The sequence below is a fragment of the Salarias fasciatus genome, chromosome 10, assembly GCF_902148845.1.
Source record: "Salarias fasciatus chromosome 10, fSalaFa1.1, whole genome shotgun sequence".
NCBI lineage: Eukaryota > Metazoa > Chordata > Actinopteri > Blenniiformes > Blenniidae > Salarias > Salarias fasciatus.
This window is the reverse complement of record NC_043754.1, coordinates 19,017,232-19,036,327: the sequence shown is the minus strand read 5'-3', so window position 1 is coordinate 19,036,327 and position 19,096 is coordinate 19,017,232.

Here is a 19,096-nt window from a genome sequence, read left to right as displayed (position 1 = left end):
GCTTGTAAAATGCGACTCACAGGAAGAAAAACAAGCTCTGAAACCGAGTACGGAGCAGAGACCTGAAGAGTCGGTGGGACCCTGAATCGGCTGGGCACATTAAATGCGAGCCCTGTCCAGTGCATTGTGAATGGTGTGTGTTTATCAGAGTGACACATTCACCCAAAAAGTTGTAGTTAAAATATTCCATCACACTGTAACTTGTTGACAAATCATGAAAAAATACAGCCTCACTTACTTGTCGGTTTTATGCAAACTGCTTGGGTAAAAATCAGATTACAATTTAATCTCTCTATAGCTCAATAATGTCATTGTTATACATTTCCTCTGCATCCTGGATTGCATTTTATCAAAACCCTGTTTTGATGTTGTCTAATTGTATCAATAGATATGCTAAATAATAGTCTATAAAATGGAAATACATAACAAGTTTTCGCATTTAAAATCAGATGTGTTCACATGCTTTCATTGTCACTCACAAATGCAGAAAGAAAAAATGCTTGAACCAGCTGTTTGATGCTTTTAGGAAACTATAGTGTGTAGTAGCAGTATTGGTTGCTATGCTTACTATTATGACAAAAACATTGTGCATTTTTTCCTGTCTGAGTTTTTTGTTCATTATTGATTTGTATATTAATCCATATTGTTCTCCCTTCAGTCATCTTATAATTCACTGTAGCTGTGAAAAGTCTACTCTGTATGGCGCAATATGGTAGAAAAGGTATCACACTGTACTCATGTGCTTAAATAATATGTTTAATGGTTATGATCTGGGGCCGCATGCCTCTGGGCGCGGTGGCTAGCGCTCTCGCCCAACAGTATGAAGGTCAAAGGTTTAAATACTGACCAGGCCTTTCTATTTGGAGTTTGCATATTTTCCACGTGAGTGCACTCAGGTTTCCTCCCACGGTCCAAAAACCTGCATGTGAGGTTAATTGGTGACCCTAAATTGGCCAAAGGGAGTGTGTGTGGTCGCCTGTCCAGGGTGTATTCTCCCCTCACTCACAGTCAGCTGGGATTCAGCACAGGATTAAATGGTAAAGAACATAGATGGATGATTATGATCATTTTTAAAATCCGTTTTCATCACAAAATATATAGGTCTTGAGGCACAAATGTAGTTTCATAATAGTTTGAGATGTTCTATTTAGTTTCATTTTTATTTCAACTCAACAAGTGAACAGAGATAAACCTTCTTTTATATGGGAGGAATTTTTCAACTTTTCACCTCGTTGATTCAAAGTGACCCAAAAACACGTCGAAACACCCAAAGGAGTATTCTGGATAATATTTACCGGTACTTTTAATTTGTAGTGCGAGCTTTTATTGTGGCAGACAAGGGAAGCGCTTCCGCTTGAGCTCGGAGGAAGTTCTTGCTAGCTGGTGGTGAGTTTGTAGCGTTTTTTTGGTGAAAATGTTTAGAAAACAAGAGGCTTCAGCTGGTTTCTGTTCATAAATGATGTTTTGAAGGGTTCTACGATTTCTGCCTTACTCGTGTTCATTGACCTTGTTTAATATCATCGTGGCAAATCTTGGTTTTCATTTTAACATTGAGGAAACGGAAGTTGAAAATATTGAAAATATTGAAAAAATGTTTTTTTTATGTGCAAGATGCAAAAGCATCTCATCTCGTTTCAGATCTCAAACCAGGGTTCATCCTTTCACCTGAACTATCTGCAGCATCATCATCATCATCATCATCATCAGCCTCTGTGATCCAGATCCTCCTGTAAGTATAAAGTGTTTGAAGAGTTATTCATGTCACACTCCTTTTGGATTTTACGTGGTGGTTCATGTTTGTCAAACAGCAGCTCAACACCTGATTATGATAAACTTGTATGTTTTTTTTCTGGCTTTGTTGTTTTCCTCTGGCTTGTCCTGTTTTTGCAGCCACTGCAGCAGCAAACATCTGGTAAAGCTCTCATTTCAGTGTTGGAGTCTGGAACACTCGCTCTGTTGAGGGACGTCTTCCACTACTGAAGGTATTTCTATGTTTTGAAAGTGAAAACATATTTTTTTGTAATGGTAAATGTTGTGCGGGTTACTGAACATGAATATTTATTTAGAGTTACCACTTTGAAATGTTGAGTTACTCTATTGAAAGTATAAATAACATAAAGAGAGACGGAAGCTGCCACCCTCCAGAGAGAGACAGCAGCTCTGCTGTGGTTTTTATGTACAGACTCACAGAAACTACAGGAATACGGCCATGTTAGTCGTTCCATCATCGTTATTGGTTTTTAGTGCAATACTGCCAAAAGTAGGTTTAACCTGATAAAACATGTCAACAACCGTAAGACTCATGAAGTATTTGGAAGTATTTGAAAATCTGTTGGCTTGTCACTCATATGTGATCGTCCTGGGATGAAAAATTCTTCAGGTTTACTTATAATGGAAGAAGCCATGTTATACCACCTTTAACATCACTTTAAAAGATTTGAAACTTCTCAGAAAGCTAAGTTTGCTGAAGGTCAGATGTGACGTTTTAGCTCAGAGCTCTGGTTGTCAGATAAGTCGCACATAATTTGTTCTAACAACTTGAAGACTGACGTCTGTCCTCTTATCCAGGATAAGGTGCTGAATAGCAGAGGAAAAAAATCTCACTTTTTTATGAATGAATGGAATATTTGTTTACTCTCTCAACCGCCGCCTCGCCCCACCCACGTGCCTCTCCGCATATATTTGGTTGCGACAAACTTACTTCAGCGCGTCGCGACCAATGTGTTTAAGTCACTCGTACAGGGTGGAAATGTGGCGTCGTCACCAAACGTTTCTGTCATGCTTTAAACTGCTTAATAGTTTCTGAAACTGTCCCGCTCCTTGAATTGAATTTCAGAACAACTCACTCGACAATTCTCACCGAAATCCAAGCTCAAGCAAGTGATCACTGTGTTTCTTTACTACAGTGTAAATAAATAATCCGAAAGTCAAAGATGATGGCTGAACACTTCTTTCAGAGTACAAATTATTCTGCAAACCACAGCAGAGGTTCAAGTATCTGGGTTGTTGCAGTCAGATTGAGCTCTTGTTTGAAGATCTGCTGTATCGTTTTAACCTGCAACACTAAACAGATGGAATCAGGGAAAATCTGTTTGTGGGTGTGTTTTTTTTTTTTCCTTCTATTTTTGCTCAAATGCAGTTCGAATATGAGCCGCTGATGGTCTGCGTTTTAGTGGAGAACTGTTCAGTTTCAGTATTTTTAACTTCCACTTGAAAGTGGTGACTATTGACTACATAAAAAAAAAAAAATGTTGAATTCTGAATGCTGGCTGTACTGTTGATATTCTGGCAAAAAAAGAGAAGCTGGTTGCAGTTATCCTTGTTGCCTGGATGTAATGTGTACTCACCCTTCATTCATAGACTCTTTCTTTGTCTGTGGACAAACAACCGCATTACACAGAGTGTTCAAGGTAGGTTTTGAAGCCAAGTGATTCACAACTAGTTGCTTCCTACATGACAAATGTCCACGGGTTGAAATTAAGCTTTCCCCATCAGATTCCAGTATCCCAATGCATTATTAATAACCTCGGGGATATCTAAGGGCATGTTCATCATAAAGAAAATTATAGAAGAGCGGCATAATTTACAGCTGACCTTGCTTCAAGGAAAAGCTCAAACCAATTAATGTTTTTTAGAACTTGTGTCATATATCTAAGAAAAAAGGACGATTTAGGCTGTATTTAAAGTTCTGATGGTACAAATTGCACTTGTTCACTCTTAAAATGCAATTAACATTGAAACTTGCCACAGAAATGACCAGCTGGTGTAATTAAAAGGGTTAATGATAATTTTTTTAACGGTCATGATGCAAAAGTTTCACAAATAAATCACTAGGAATTGATCCAGTGATACAATATTATTCCACTATTCACCGCATCCTCTACATTCAATTAAAAGTTTGTTGAATATCCATCCATCCATTCATTCATCCGTCCATCCAGCTCTCACACTGCTCAGGCCTCCAGTCCATTCATTCTTGAATAATATCAAAATGTCTAAACGACGGATGACAGGTATTATTATTACTCAGAATAAAGGCTACCACCGTGCCCCCGAGTGGTGCACACACATCGGGTGAAAGAAATCAAACATTGATGAATTCATTCACCGACAAATTCACTTCTCTCTTCATTTTCTTCTACGCGCCAAATACGTGAATGAAAGAAGCCACAGCGTAAGAGCCACATGAAAGAAAGCGAAATATTGGGAAGCAAGATTTTTCTTTGCTTTTAAAAGATAGATTCAAAATCTGAATTAGGTGAAAGAAAATGTGAAAAAAAAAATTATGCTAGATATTATGACTTTAGCCTCAAAGTTGTACATTGAGGTTGAATTTTTCTGTCCAACACGGCACTAATCCAGCATCGCGGTGAGATAATGTGATGAACTGAGGTTTTAGAGAGGAAAATACAAAAGAATGGATCGACTGTTTTCGTACATTTGTTTCTAATACCGAGTTGGGCCTGTGATTTTTATATATCAGTGCCGAATGGGACGTGGCTTCAAGATAAATGATCGCCTGGCTCACATACAAGCTTAACATATACACAAAAATGCACACACTTTAGAGCAGACACAAAGACTCACACACTCTCTTTCTTCCTTTCTCCAGCTAACCCCCCACATGTGAGCTCACTGCTTCCTTACACAGACACACACACGTACACAAAGACACACACACACATGCACACACAGACACACACACACACACACACACACACACACACACGAGGACACGTAGGAACAGATTAAGTCCAAATCAATGGCTGTGGCTGGACTGGGAGAGAGATTTCACCCAGGGTTCTCGTTAAGGTCTGACACATGCGGCAAAGGCTCGGGGGAGTGTTATTACCAGGGTGATGGTTGATAAGACACTCGTTTCTCCACGGTGCGTCCTGCGGGAAAATGCATCGTGCAGCCATGGAAACCATAAGGCTAGGTGTTATGCTATAATTGGGACAGCGTTTTTAACGGCGCAGCTGCACTGCCAGGTATGCCTCTGTCTTCAAATGAGAAATTATGGCGGAGCCACAGCGGAGACGACGGAGTTGATTTTCAACAAGTACTTTTTCCTCGTCCCGGATGGCAATCAGATCAAGTAGCAAAGCTAAGGAATAGCAATCTATTAAAAAATATTGTTTGGTCGGATAAACAGAAGGTAGTGATGTGTCATTCCGTTTATGCCCTGAAAGATCAGTTTTAATCTGCAAACTAACATTTTGAATTAGGCTTGGTTACAAACACCGTTATAAGATGGAGGAAGAAGAGGCAAAAGGAAGAGGAGGAGGAGGAGAAGAAGGGAAAGATGGTCGTCGGCCAATCCCTGCTCAGTCTCTGTAACTTGGTTGATTACGATCAATTTCCCTGGTATCGATGGCCTCCCTGGCCCTGAGCTACACTCCCTCCTGCACTTTGCATGGTACGTGCTTTGTGTACCATGACATGACTCACACTCCACCGCGTCTCCCCGCGCCGGCCGCCGGCTCCAACACCTGCAGTCCTCCGATCCTGGCCTTGAGAAATATCAACAGCTGGGTAACCGTGTTCTGGAGGAGGCGCATAAACAGGCATTTGAAAATCACAAACGTTTCCCACTCTGTGTTCTCGGCGTCGCTTTAAAATCTGGGTTAATGCAGCATTTTTTAACTGACTGGCTTGTGAGTGCGATAGGTGTAAAAAGTTTGGGTGGTGTTACTGCAGCAGTAAAGAGGAAGGGAGATTTTTTTTTCTTCTTCTTCTTCCTTGCCTTCCCTCCGTGAGGACTGCTGAAGGATTGAGTGCTCGCAGAAAAACTCCGAGAGACAAGGTGGAAATGATGAGATGAAGTTTGGTCACGACGTGCTGGACCGAAAGCCCCAAATCTGTATTTGTTCTGGGGAATGTGAAACTGTCCTCCCTCCGGCATGTGCGAGGGCGCATCCTGCTCGCTCTATCTCTGCACACTTGGCACGCTCTATCCGAATTAATTGCATCTCTGCGAGGGAGAGAGTGAGATGGATAGAGAGAGGGAGAGAGGTTTAGTCCTTCTGTTGGGCTGGTCTTGCTACAAGGGGAGTCATTTAAAATTCTGCCTCCCATGTGGCTCCTGGTTTTCACTTTAATGACCCCCCCCCCCACCCCCCTTCTCTCCTCTTGTTTTTCACCCCATGACTTTCCTGGGTTTGGAGCTGCGAGCTTCATGTCCTATATGGCTGCACAGTGAGGCTCCTCTTATTCATGCGTCTCCTCAAATAAGTAATGCAGCTGTTGACTGACATCAAGGCTGTTAGTGACAAAACGCCGTATGCACCTTTTTTTTTTTTTTTTGTCTCATTTCGTGGCTTCCTCTTTGTCAGCAGACAACAACACCCTCCTCCGCCTCCACAATCAACCACTGCTGGCGTCAACTTTCCGCTACCTGTGCTTGCTTGCCAATTACTGTGAGTACCACCTTTTTTTTTTTTTTTTTTGCTGGGGAAATGGCTGCTTACACCTGTTGTCAAGCCAAGGGATGTTCAGATTAGCCTTTCCATTAGACTGTAATGCACCAAAAGTATCAAAGCTTCTTTTCTTTAATGACTCATGTCTACTCACTAATGAATCATCACATCAAGATCATAACAAATCTATTGACATATTGTAATGATTAGTGATGTTGAGCTCTACGTTCAGTCAGGGCCGTGCGAGTGCAGCAGAGGCAGGAGAAGGCCCTCTGGACGGTTAACTGCTGCAGTGTTTACCACGGCGAGGCTGCGTAAGAGGCGCGATAGGAAATGGCCTCAATAAGATAAAGCCGAGCTTTCTGCACGGTTCTCTGCAGGGGTCTCTCCGCCGTGCGCGCACGCACACGCAAACGCATGCATATATATCTCGGTGTGCGGGGTGGGGGTAGAGTGGTGTGGGCTGTAGGACAGCGACGGCCCACAAGGTCAGAGTAGGCAGTGTATATGGTTGTTTTTCTCTGTTTTTTTTTTTTTTTTTTTTTTTTTTTCCCTCTCTCAGCGGTGGAGCTGTGTGCTGCCTCCCCGGGTCTCTCCTCTATCTGGTCAATACCACCACGCAGCTTCTGACGATCAATGGAGGGTCAATACCTCTCAGACGCCTGCCTCTTTGTGCTCTCACTGATTTAGCTACCACCTACCCAGGCCTTTTTTTTTTTTTTTCTTCTTTTCTTTTTTCTTTTACTTTTTTTTTTTCTCTCACTCTCTGTTTTTTTATGACCCGAGCTCTCACTTAAATACATGAACCTCCTGAAAACCGGAGAGACACTGCGGTAAATCTGAGGGGCGGCGAGCAGGTTCTTCTGCCAAACGGCATAAACCATAGTCCTTCATTAGGCATGCACACGACCGTGGTGGCTTATTGTCTGCAGAAATGTCTTTGCTATCAGCAGAAAGAAAAATACAAAAAAAAAAGGCTGTGATAGTACTAAATGACTTGTTACTGAATCCAGGCTGCCTCCATAATGAACTCCGTCCGAATCACCTGTAGGTGGGGCTAGAATAAGTTCATACTAGTCCAAATCTCTGAAAATCTCAAGAAGGAGCTCGCAGCAGTTCACACAGGCCGGGCAGTCATGCATGCTCTCAGCTGACCCATGAGACGGCGAGTTACAATCAGACTGACAATAAGTCGGTCTGTTTAAGCCCAAGTGGCTCACGCGCCGTCCTTCAGCGTATCAACTCTGCTGCTGCTTTTATTTTTGTAAAGCTTTCCGACACCATTCTCCCCTTTGTCTTCAGCTCCTCGCCTTCAAACATGTATGGTTATCCAGCGAGCGTTCTGTCAATAAGAAATCAGCCACTAACACCCAGTACTTTGTGTAATCATGCCGTTTGTAAAGGGATTGCTCGAAAAGTGCCAAGTTGATGGAGGGTGGCCATGGATTTCAGATATTTGATGAAATAAGACTAGAAAAGTTAGCAATATTAATATTGGCTGCTAAACAGATCTATAGTCCCATATTGAGTGAAATGACAGTGATAAAATGTATTGGTGGTGCTGCACATTTTTAACCTAGAAATGTAAAATAACACCTCATCAACCATGTTTTTTTTGTTCATTAGAGTGCTACATGATACAAAAAGAAGATAAACCTTTCAGAGTCCTCTGTTTTACGGAAAGGATGCTTTTGCGAACAACCAAATACTGATTTGTTTTTTTATTTTTTTTTTAAAAAAAGAGCCTCATGCTGGTGTAAATACTCTGTCGTAATAACCACAAAAGTGTAAAATGTGAGTGATTACATTAGTACAAAAACTGTAACTGCAATAACTATTAAATATTGTTGTTTATCAGCATCGGAGGGAGGATTCATTTCCCAAAGCGTGAGCAGAAGTACTTAATAGAAAGGGTTTACTTAACGGGCCCGCCAATATGAAATCATCGCCGCAGTCTTAATACTTTAATCAAGTTATTTAAAGAAATTTGTCTGAGAGATGTCTTGAAAGGAATCATTACCGCCAGTGGTGCAGCTGCTATTAGATTAAAATGGCTGCACTAAAATCATTGTGTGACATCTGCTGTTATTCCATTAAGTGGGCAACCATTTTTTTTTTTCCCTCCCAAAAATAACAACTCTTTGTACCACCAGAGGACGGAAATGAAAAAAAAAATTTCGCTGAGACCCAACAGGCTGATCACACCACCTCGACATCTATGGATCAAATGAATATAATGATCATTAAAAAAAAAAAGAACAGCAACCCAAATAATGGCATCAAGTTTCAAATGCAGTGCTGTAAATACATGCTTTTACTCATTTCTAATTAAAACAGACTGAATGACTAAAATGGGTAGTGGAGTTCATTTGACCGAAAAAAAAAAAAAAAAGAAAAAGAAGAAGAAACATTGATTTTTCAACACTGAACAGCAACACAAGCCAAACTCAGTAGGCTATTAAAAACACCCACAGAGCCATTTGGCAGTGTTCTATTGGAAACCCAATATTCTTCAACAAAATATCAAGTGGGAATAAACAAACAAACTGTATTAAAAACTGTATTTTGACCACATGTTGACCCTTCAATGAAAAAAAAAACTCCACTGAAAGTAACTATCTGAAGCTCCGAAATGCATAAACACATTGATCAGCTTTAGGCAGAAAGACCCGATGAGTAATTAACAACAACAACAACAACAACAATAAATAAATAAATAACTAAAAAAAAAAAAAAAAGCATGGGCTTCGACACAAGGATCTGAAATAATGTGTGAGCCTCATCAGGTAAGTGTGAAAATGTACTCATGCTCCATAATCGTGAATACGTCTGATGTCAATCATCTTCCTGTTCCAGGCAGGTACAGATATATAAAGACTGCTGTAAATACATCAATGGTCTGCAATATCAGCTGTGCAATCTGCACCATTTCAGGAAAAACAGATATAACAACTACTTTTGAAAGCCTTGTGTTGTCAGCAACAGCACATCTTTATTTGTATGGAGTGTGAATGCTGTGTCAGTCATGTGGAACTGAGGCTTGATTTGTCGCAGCTCCGATTTCTCTCTAACTTGGAAGATGAAAATATAAAAGCACCTTCTCGTGACTGCGTCTTTGAATGACTTGTCGATACATAAATCTAAAGATGGTTTAAGGTCCAGTTGCTTGTGTAAACTATTATCAGCATAACCGGCGTGTTTATGCTGGAAGCTGTGACAAGAAAGGTCCAGTGTGTGTGCTGCTGCCGGTACTATTGTGTCCTTCAGATTTATGGATATATTTATGGTTTAAAAAAATCCATATGCCACACACTTGGGGTCAGCAAGCATCGACCAAAGATGCAGTTCTGAATGCGTTGAAGCAACTGAGGCTGAAGCTACATGTGAGAGACAAAGCATGCACACCATAATCGGGACGACATACATACATAGAACAAAACAGATCATAGAAGTGTCCGTCCATCTAAATTCTACCCAGCTCTGCTGTCTTTGTTCAAGTTTGAGACTCCGCCCTCCTGGAAGTAGGATGTCAGACTTGGCTTTGATGGAAGGTTTTCCACTTTCCACGCACTCATGAATCATTCCTTCTCCTTTGCCGTTCATGCTGACTAATAGAGTCTTCCCAAAATCCCAGTCATTCAGATCAGGTTACACACACTTTGTCAAAAGCAACACGATTGGCTGTTTACTTTTCCATCAGTCAGCCAAAAGACTTCATTAGTTGCAGTCTGGGGAGCTGAATTGACAGGCGTTTAGACCTTGTTGGGTTTGATGTGTGTCGATGTCGGATAAAGAGTCTTCAAGACTAGAGCAACATCAAATTAAAGAGCTAAATAAATTGAGCGCTTTTGTTTACAAGCACATATGTAATACAACGGCCTGGAGATTATAATTCTGGTCCTCAGGGTGATTTGAAATGTAATGAGATACGTGCAATTTGATGCTCTTTTAGTAATTGAAGGACTCGGCGGCTGCTGCCGCTCTGACACCTGTATTGTGACACTATGGTGAGTATATATTTGGTGCATCAGAGACAAAAGGTGAGGTCAGGAGAGGAGCGGAAGGCGGTGAGGTGCAGATAAGTAGGGGCAGTGTGATGTGATAATGACTGATTTCCTTTAATGGGTCACTATCTGCAGGCTATTCGGAAGACAGGAAAGTGAAGGGAGGAAGATATGGCAGACTGTAAAGCCTATTTATTTCTGTGCTGCTGGCTACACTGTCAGAAGAACCTGAACTGTGACTATTCAGAAGAAATGGTGAGGATTTCCGATGTATGCCAGCGATTTTTCTAAAGCAAACCAGTCTTACTTTTCGCGATGCTACTGGCTTTGTTTGTGTCAATACGCACTTCAGAGAGTGTTTTGTTTCAGTTTTCGAGGGGAGCCAGTCAGAAAGCAGAAAGGTTGAGGTCTTTGTCCTGATGACTGCAAGTTATCTTCCTTTTATACCTTAAATGATAAAATATTACCGTATACTTTAATAAGAAGCCTATAAACTGACAGAAAGGGTTATTCTCTTTCCTTGAAACCCTGATGTTTACTGTGACCAGCCTCAGCCACACCTGTGCAGTAATCCTGCCGTCTGATCAGCATCTTGATCTGTCACACCTGTGAGGTGGAGGGATTATTTCAGTGAAGAAGTGCCCACTAACACAGATTTAGACAAATTTTGTCAACAATATTTGAGAGAAATAGGGCTTTTGTGTACATAGAAAAAGTCTTAGATCGTTGAGTTCAGCTAATGAAAAATGGGAGCAAAAACAAAAGTGTTGCGACATTCAGTCTGTTCATGAGCAGGTCTGCAGGAAAAAATAGCTCAGTATCCTTGTAAGTTAAGTAAAAAGTTAGACCAGCTTTATTAATTTTTTTATTTATTTAAGGATCCCCAGATCCCCATTTCTTCCTGGGGTTAAAATTAGTTCATGTAGGCTGATGGTGGTGACTGAAATCTGTTTAAACAGCTCGTCTTATGAGGATGTTGCGAGGGCAAAAATCAGGTCTCCACAATGTAAAATGCTGCTTTCTTCGGTGAAAACGTGTTCTAAGTTTAAAGAGGAGTAGAGATGTTCTGCCAGGGCGAGGGATGTGGTAGTTATGGTTAACGTTAGAGTAAATCTGCAGAAACTGAATGGAAGTCAATGCCATGTCTCCGGAAGGTAACGAATACATGGCTTCTGTGTGTGTGAGCGAGTGTGTGTGTGTGGTAATGTGGTTGTTAAAAAAGAAAAAAAAAAAAATCTGTTGCAGCGCGATGATTAAGAAACGGGTTTCCGTGTGAGAAGGTATCATAATCAAATCCAGTGTTGCTAGCGTTGAGTCCGGCAGCGGTTGACTAACAACCCCTCTCCCAAAATGACGGATGATTGGAAGGCCCCTGTGGAGCCCGGTGACATTATGGTAATTGTCATTACTGGGGTTGGAGTGCGTGCGTGACTGACGCCATTAGAGAAAGTGCAATTACAGTAGGCTTTGGTGACCTTGCTGACTAGTGGAGGTCAGGGCTTCTCATTAGAGCGTGGTGGAAGGCAGCCCAGTGTCTCCACTGTGCCAATCAATAAGAACGTAGCTTGGTCGGCGCTAATCATAGCTTTGACGCAGCCTCACGCCCTGCCACCCCCCATCACCGCACATCCCCTCCAACCTTCCTCCGTTCCACCTTTTAGCTCCCTCTCTCCCCTCCAGTGCTGAATGGTAAAATGGGTTTAAACGTGAAGATACACAGCTTAGTGCAAGCAGAAAATACCATCCGGGGCAAATTTAGAGACCAGCCAGGCTTCCAGTAATGTTGCTTTTAAATACCTTTTACACATGATTATCAACAACTGATGCATATAATGTGCATATAGCACTGCCTCACCTCACACAAAGGAGATTCTTTGAACATTTTTTTGTTGTTGAAGGTTTAGTTTAAACTAATGACTGAGGGCAAAAGATTGAATAAACCAAATCATTTCTCTTTCTTTTTCTAACTTTGCTCGGTCAGTTCAGGTGCTCTTGCCATTTCCCCTCGATTCTTCATGCTTTTATTCATCGTGCTTCAGTCTTTAAGCTCTGGGTGGTTTCAAAACTTCCTCCCGGATAAATCTCAACGCGCAATGAATGATGTATGATCAGCAGTTTTGAACACAAGATGTACTGACACTAAAAAGACGCTGGACAGTGAAGCAGAGTTTTTTTTTTTTTCCCCTTCTCAGTTCGACAGTGAGGTGATGTAATCTACAGACATCCATTCTTGGCCCCCCCTAGATGCTGTCTAGACTTATTACTGGAAACATCAGGTACACGCAACTTTTTTTGTTTGGTTAAACGTGAGCCATGCCTTTAACATGAGAGGACATCTGTATTGATTTGTATTTATTAATACATCCCCACTCCCAGCAGTTAGCTATATGTCTGCTCTTTTGGACTGGGATTACACGAGATGTGTTGATGTTTGTGCAACAGCCTCCTTGAATTTCTGCAGCCCCGTATTAACGTGTCTCTTGAAACTTTTGCGCAAATCAAACTCATTTATTCCCCAAATTTCTTAAAAACAGCCCTTCCAGAATCAGCCTGAGGCCGCCGTGCTGAGAAGTGATGGCGGCTCCTGGAAACTGCCCATCGCTCATTCATTTTATGTTCTTCTCGAGTGTTCTCAACCAGCTTGGCAAGTTCCTTCAAGTGATAAACCCACAATGTCTGTGTTTACACATTTAGCCCCTCTTAGCGTAGCCAACTGCAGCTACATGCACACACTACTCTAAACCCCAGAGCACACACGCGTTCAAATCCGGCTCCAGCCTCTTGCTGCACATCAGGTGCCTTGCTTGCTTGTATATTCTCAAAGGTTAGAGGTTGTTTGATGGGGAATGACCATACAGCTGCTGGTGCCTGACCCGCAAATAGTAGGTAACAGCTGGTATCATGGTCTGTAACTGATGTGGTTTTGGGAGGAATTTATTGACACTCCCTCATCTGCGCCGTGTTAAGCCCAGCGCATGCCACCAGGGGATGAGGAAGTCATAGCTTAGATAAATATACACTCTGTACTTTTCCATCACACACAGGGACCGGACTGAGGAGTCCCAGCACCTGCTGCCGAGCATCAACAGAAAGTTTATTCCGTGCTTTTCCCTGTTGTCAATGGAACGGACGACCTCTTAATATGCTGAGGAATTGATAATGCTGCTCTGCTCCGAGTGTGTGTAGGAGTCTGGTCTGTCCGCGGCGGTGCGAGGTATGCAGGATAGCTTGGGGGCAAGTAGTCAGGCGAACAGGCTATGAGCCAACCGCCTGGTCGTCTACAGAGAGAGAGCAGGGAAGGCTGGAGAGAAAACTGGATCTACCACGGCTTTTTTTTTTTTTCTTCCACTGTTTGCACTCTAGTGGTTTAGTCACCTGACTTGCCTGTTAAATCAGAAGTCCCCTTTTGACTTGACTGCCAATTATGCCCCAATGAAATCCCCCCCCCTCCCCCAATCCCCCCCCTTACTCCCGATCTTGTTCCCTTCATGTTTCCACCCGCATTTTATTATTCTTCACTTGGTTTTATCCTGCTCCCACTCTTTTCTCTCTTGCCCTGTCTGACTCTTTTCTTTTTTTTTTTTTTTTTTTCCTTCCCGTCTCGGTCAAATGGGAAAACTCACTGTTGCATCTTTGGCCTCCTCCTCGTGTCTGTGCAACTCTCACTAAGCCCTTCTGAAGAATGAAGAAAGACGAACAAGGTTTCTGTTTGGCGATGGCAGCAGTAATTGTAGCTGAGGTGTGAAACTGGCATGCCACGGCTATTGGGACTTCCTGTGTCTTGTTTGCTAAGCGGCCTGTTTCTCTCATTTTGATACGAAGAGTAAGATCAGGCGGAGCTTCATTTTTAGTCATGCTCATGGTGTAGCTCAGGGGATCGCTGGGTCCCTCTGTCTGTCCACTGTTTTGGTCTAGAATAAAATATTTATTGAATGGATTGCCATAAAATTTAACACAGACCTTTATGGCCCTCAGTAGATACCACAGTGTGAAACAACAAACACAACAGCGATGTTAGACCAACGGAAGATACTCATATCACTCTGGAGACTAGGAAGTGTTTCAGTTTTGCAAAGTTTAGAGTCAATCAGAAAATTGCACAGCTAAATTCCATATTTACCTGAATAGTGTTTATGAGGTTTGTTTTGTAGTCTTACTGAATTACATTTTACAAAAGTAATGTTTGATGATTGGTGTATTGATGGTGGGATGATTTGAAGATGGGGAGTTAAAGAAATTGATGGGTTGAGAAAAAATGTGGGAAATTCGATGATTTGCACTGTTCTAAGTTATATAGTCTTTCCAACTTTCCAGAGAAACTATGAACAATAAAATGGATATGTTTGAAAGCTATTTGAAAACAGCCTTACAGTTGTTGGGTTAATTCAGAAGGTAACATTATTTTACCAAATCATCTTCTTTACTGCTACTTTATGTAAGCATATAAACTACAAATAATTCCTTCATCTTATTGAAATCAAAATATTGCATCCAAAATAACAGAATTTTAAAGAAAATTGAAATTAATCATGATTAATTCAGAATTTAACAATTGTGCAATTAAATTTAAACATTCCATTTATAGTTGTAAATGTTACAGCTGAATAATTTCTCAACTGAATGATTAGAGTGTTCACTTTTTTTCAGCATTAAGAAACACCTGCATGTTGAACTAATCAGAATCTGTCTTCCTGAACTGAGGGCGAGGTCAACAATTAGACCCTTCCTGCTCGTATAGAATTGTTGATACGCTCTTGAAATTCTCCCCTGCAGGTTTGTACTACAACAAGATCTTTCTGAAGAAAAACAGAAACCTTGAAATTATTCCGCCAGCCAACAACTCTCAAATGCACACGTCACACTGCTGTTGCCGTTAATAGAATATTAATTCTCTGAATAAATAATTGCTCAGTGTCCTTGACCATATATTGTTTTCTAAGCGTTTCGTGCATTAAAATGCACACCCTCGTTATCTCCCTGCATACCCTCACGTTGATGTTCACAGGGTCAATAAAGTTCTCTAGTAGTGCTTAAGAGGGAGACTTTCAACAGTTCCTTAAAAACTCGACAGGACGCCGTCCGAACTGGCAGTATTTTCAGACATCATCCCCCAGTGGCGCTCAGCTCAGATCCCATTAGTTCCTGCTGGAACGTAAATCAAATGACTAATATATTGTTTCATTTTTGAAATGGCTCAGTAATTTACTGCAACAACTGGACTCTGTAGCTTTGAGCGAATGTTGCTCATGCTGTGATGTGTTAAATGATGCACTAACTCGGGGACAGGTTTGCTATTGGATTAGGTGATTTAAATCAGCAGAATCGTATACTGTTTGTGCAATTAACTGAATAATATACAGTGCCCAAACTAAGGCGAAAGAAGAGATATATCACTTAATTTAAGTATGGATATTGCTTAAATAATACTTAAGAGCAATGCTGGAGAAAGGTGTAATAGCTATAACCAGCTGGATGCATTTATGTTTATTTTTTTATCAGATTTTTCAGCAGAAAGTGAAATTTTGTATATTAAACTAGTTTTCTCTTGAAAGTGCTCTCCATTCCAGAACAGGCACGCTTTACTATTTTGTTTTACTCTTTCCAGGTCAGAGTGATGTATGTGCAGATTTTAACGCTGCGAAAGAGTTTCTCCATCAATCTCTCGAAGGAGGAAAGTTTCCCAGAGCTCACCTAAGATGTGCTTGTGTGAGCAGAATTTGTGACAAATGTTTAGCAGCAAACGTCGGGCCAGTAGACCGCTTGGAAGCTTTGTATCTTCTTGTTTAGATGTTTTTTTTTTTAATTAGTTGTAGATATCAATATAGTTTCATGGTAATTGCCAAACATGCAAAGCTTTACTGTCTCAACTAGCAAAGACACTGAAGGCCTCTCTTGTCCGATAACCTTAGTAAATATTACTGGGGGGCAAAATTGGACTTGTGAAGTAATGGAAAGAGAGTGCCTTTGGGTGATATGTTAATGGATGTGACCGAAAGCCCAGGCACTAAATAGCCTCAGTGTGGTATGGAAGTGGTGGCAGTAATACACACCGTCGGTGGATTCTCACATATTTTCAATTGCAAAGCAATTTAGAAAACCTTGTGCCGATAAAATTCAAACTTGAAACGTACCAATTAAATCTTGCATTGAGGTCTTTTTTATGACGCAGTTGATTCATTGCTGTATGAATGCAGAAGTCGTCACTGAATTTGAGAAATGTTTAAAGTAACGTCAGTTTTTGTGTTTCAAACTGTGAATGAATGAAGTCTTCCTTGTGCACTCGTGTACTTCTTACTGTCATAGTTATTAGTAAGTGGATTACAAATGAAGAACAGCCAGTAAGAAGCATGCGACTTAGAGAGAAGTCCTTCATTTACTTGCTGGGTTGTGAGCATCATGCAGTTTTAAGCTTATTCAAAAGAAAAAGACCCTGGTGAACATGGGGAATACTCTCAGATTCATTCACAAAAGAAGAATCAAACTCGGTGTGATCGTAGCCACCAGTGTCAAATGATGCTGATAGGCGTTGCATGTGTTATAGCCATTTAGTGTCGTACCTACATGCAGTAACGCTCCGCTCAGCAAAGGCACGGCCGCATTTTTAAAAGGGTTGGGGGAAAAGACTGGTGGACGTTGCTGCTTGCTGTGTTGTCGATGTCTCTGCGTCACTCCATCCACTGGCTGCCTGTGGTTGTTGGTAATGGATTGTAAACCCCGGTGCAGGCGTACAGCGCTGCCGAGGGAGCCGCACCCCCATACCTCCAGGCAACGCTCCAGCCCTGCATGCTACTCGTGCTCCACGCTCTGCTTCCCTCTCTTGCTTCGCCCGTCCTTCTCCGCTCAGTTCTCCACCCAGCTCCAGCTCCTCTACGCTACCTCTCAAATGCTCAAATGACCTTCCCCTTCAAAAATTCGTTACCTGTTTAGAGCCAAGTTTATTTTATTAGATTTCTTCATGTTACACTAATACAGAGGATGTACATATTGTTTTGCACATTTCAAATACATCAAAGCATTTTGACCCTAATAATTTCAAATAATGTTTCCATTTATCTTGTCTTTCCTAAGAAATCTCGAGTGTCTTGGATCTTGCATTGTGGTTATCCATAACTGCCAGGTTTCAAACATCTAGCTGCAGAAATCCTTTCTGGGCTTGAAGGGTCCATTTAACCATGAATCTCCTGAAACAAGACATTTTTTGTCATAGTGTTCGATAGCAATTGATATATTTCAGCGCTGACAAATGCGACTCTCACCACTGCTGCATCGAGGATTAGTAGGGAGCTTAGGAACCTCATGAATATCACGGAGCAGGCGCTCAGGAGAGGATATAGAGAGAACACCACCAAGCCAAAAGCAAGCTCAACAAGGCAATCAGACTGGAGAGTCAGGTTGCCAACAATGACTCACACTACAGGAAAAGACTCAACAGTTCTCCTTACCCGCACTCTCCAACAACCTCAGCAGCCTTTATTGTCTTATGGAGCAATAAATCTCCACCATTCAGCCTCCTCGCAGTAATCCTCTTTTTTTTTTTTTTTATCCCAGAGATGATGTAATTTGTGTCATTACTGACACTTGTAGTTTACACTCGTGTGTGTGTGTGTGTGTGTGTGTGTGTGTGTGTGTGTGTGTGTGTGTGTGTGTGTGTGTGTGTGTGTGTGTGTGCAAATGCAGTTTTTATTAATTTTTTTTCCCCAAGCGCTTTCAGGAACACATGTTGAAGTTTGAGAAGCCCACCCACTCATTCACTCCTTTGGCAAAGGGCGGTGCCACTGGGATGCAAAAGCATCCAGGTGCAGCTAAAAGAAGCTTTTTCTTCTTCTTTTAAAGAAAAAAAAACCAAACAAACAGCTGTGCAGATTGATCACGGGACGCGTTGGGACACCAGCAATAACAAAACCTGCTTAGAGAATGCAGTGAAAATGCATTTGTGGTAACAGGTGACAATAAATTAGTCCACGGTTGTGAGTGTGGTTGACAGTTTGTCTCCATATCGCCGAGCGGTGTAGCCCAAAATTCATATCTCAATACTTTTTCTCAGAATGATGCTATACTATATAAACTTGACATATTTTCTTCTCAGAGCTTTACCACAAATACAAATCCTGGGTCAAAGTCACCAGTGAACTGCAACTCAGACACTTTTATTCACCACCAGCTGCAAAAAAATAAAGGTATGAATTCTACAGAAAATGAAATAAAAGTGACATGCCTTAAAAAAATAACGAAAAAATATATATTTGTAGGTTTAAACCAGCTGTGTTAAACTCCAGGGAGAAAGTAGAGGGGGCCAGATCAATGAAATGAAAGAATAATACACAAACGGTCACCTATCCAAATGTTTTAGAGCAAACAGAGTGCATGCATGAAAATGTCATATCTTCAAAATAAGTACAATTTCAACATCACACAGTGAAACGTCTCTTTCCATCCTGCTGCAACTAAAAATGCAACAATGACTTAACTCTGTGCAGTCCTCTCACAGGCCGGACTGGACCCTCTGGCTTCCCGGGTTTGGCTCACGGACCATATGTTTGACAGAGCTGACCACAATGACAGAAAGCATGAAGGAAACGCTCGCTCCCGTCAGAGGTGCACGGCTCCGGAGGCGGTGGAACTTTTGGCTCATTTAACAAAAAAGAAAAGTGGGACATGTTTATCAGTATGTGG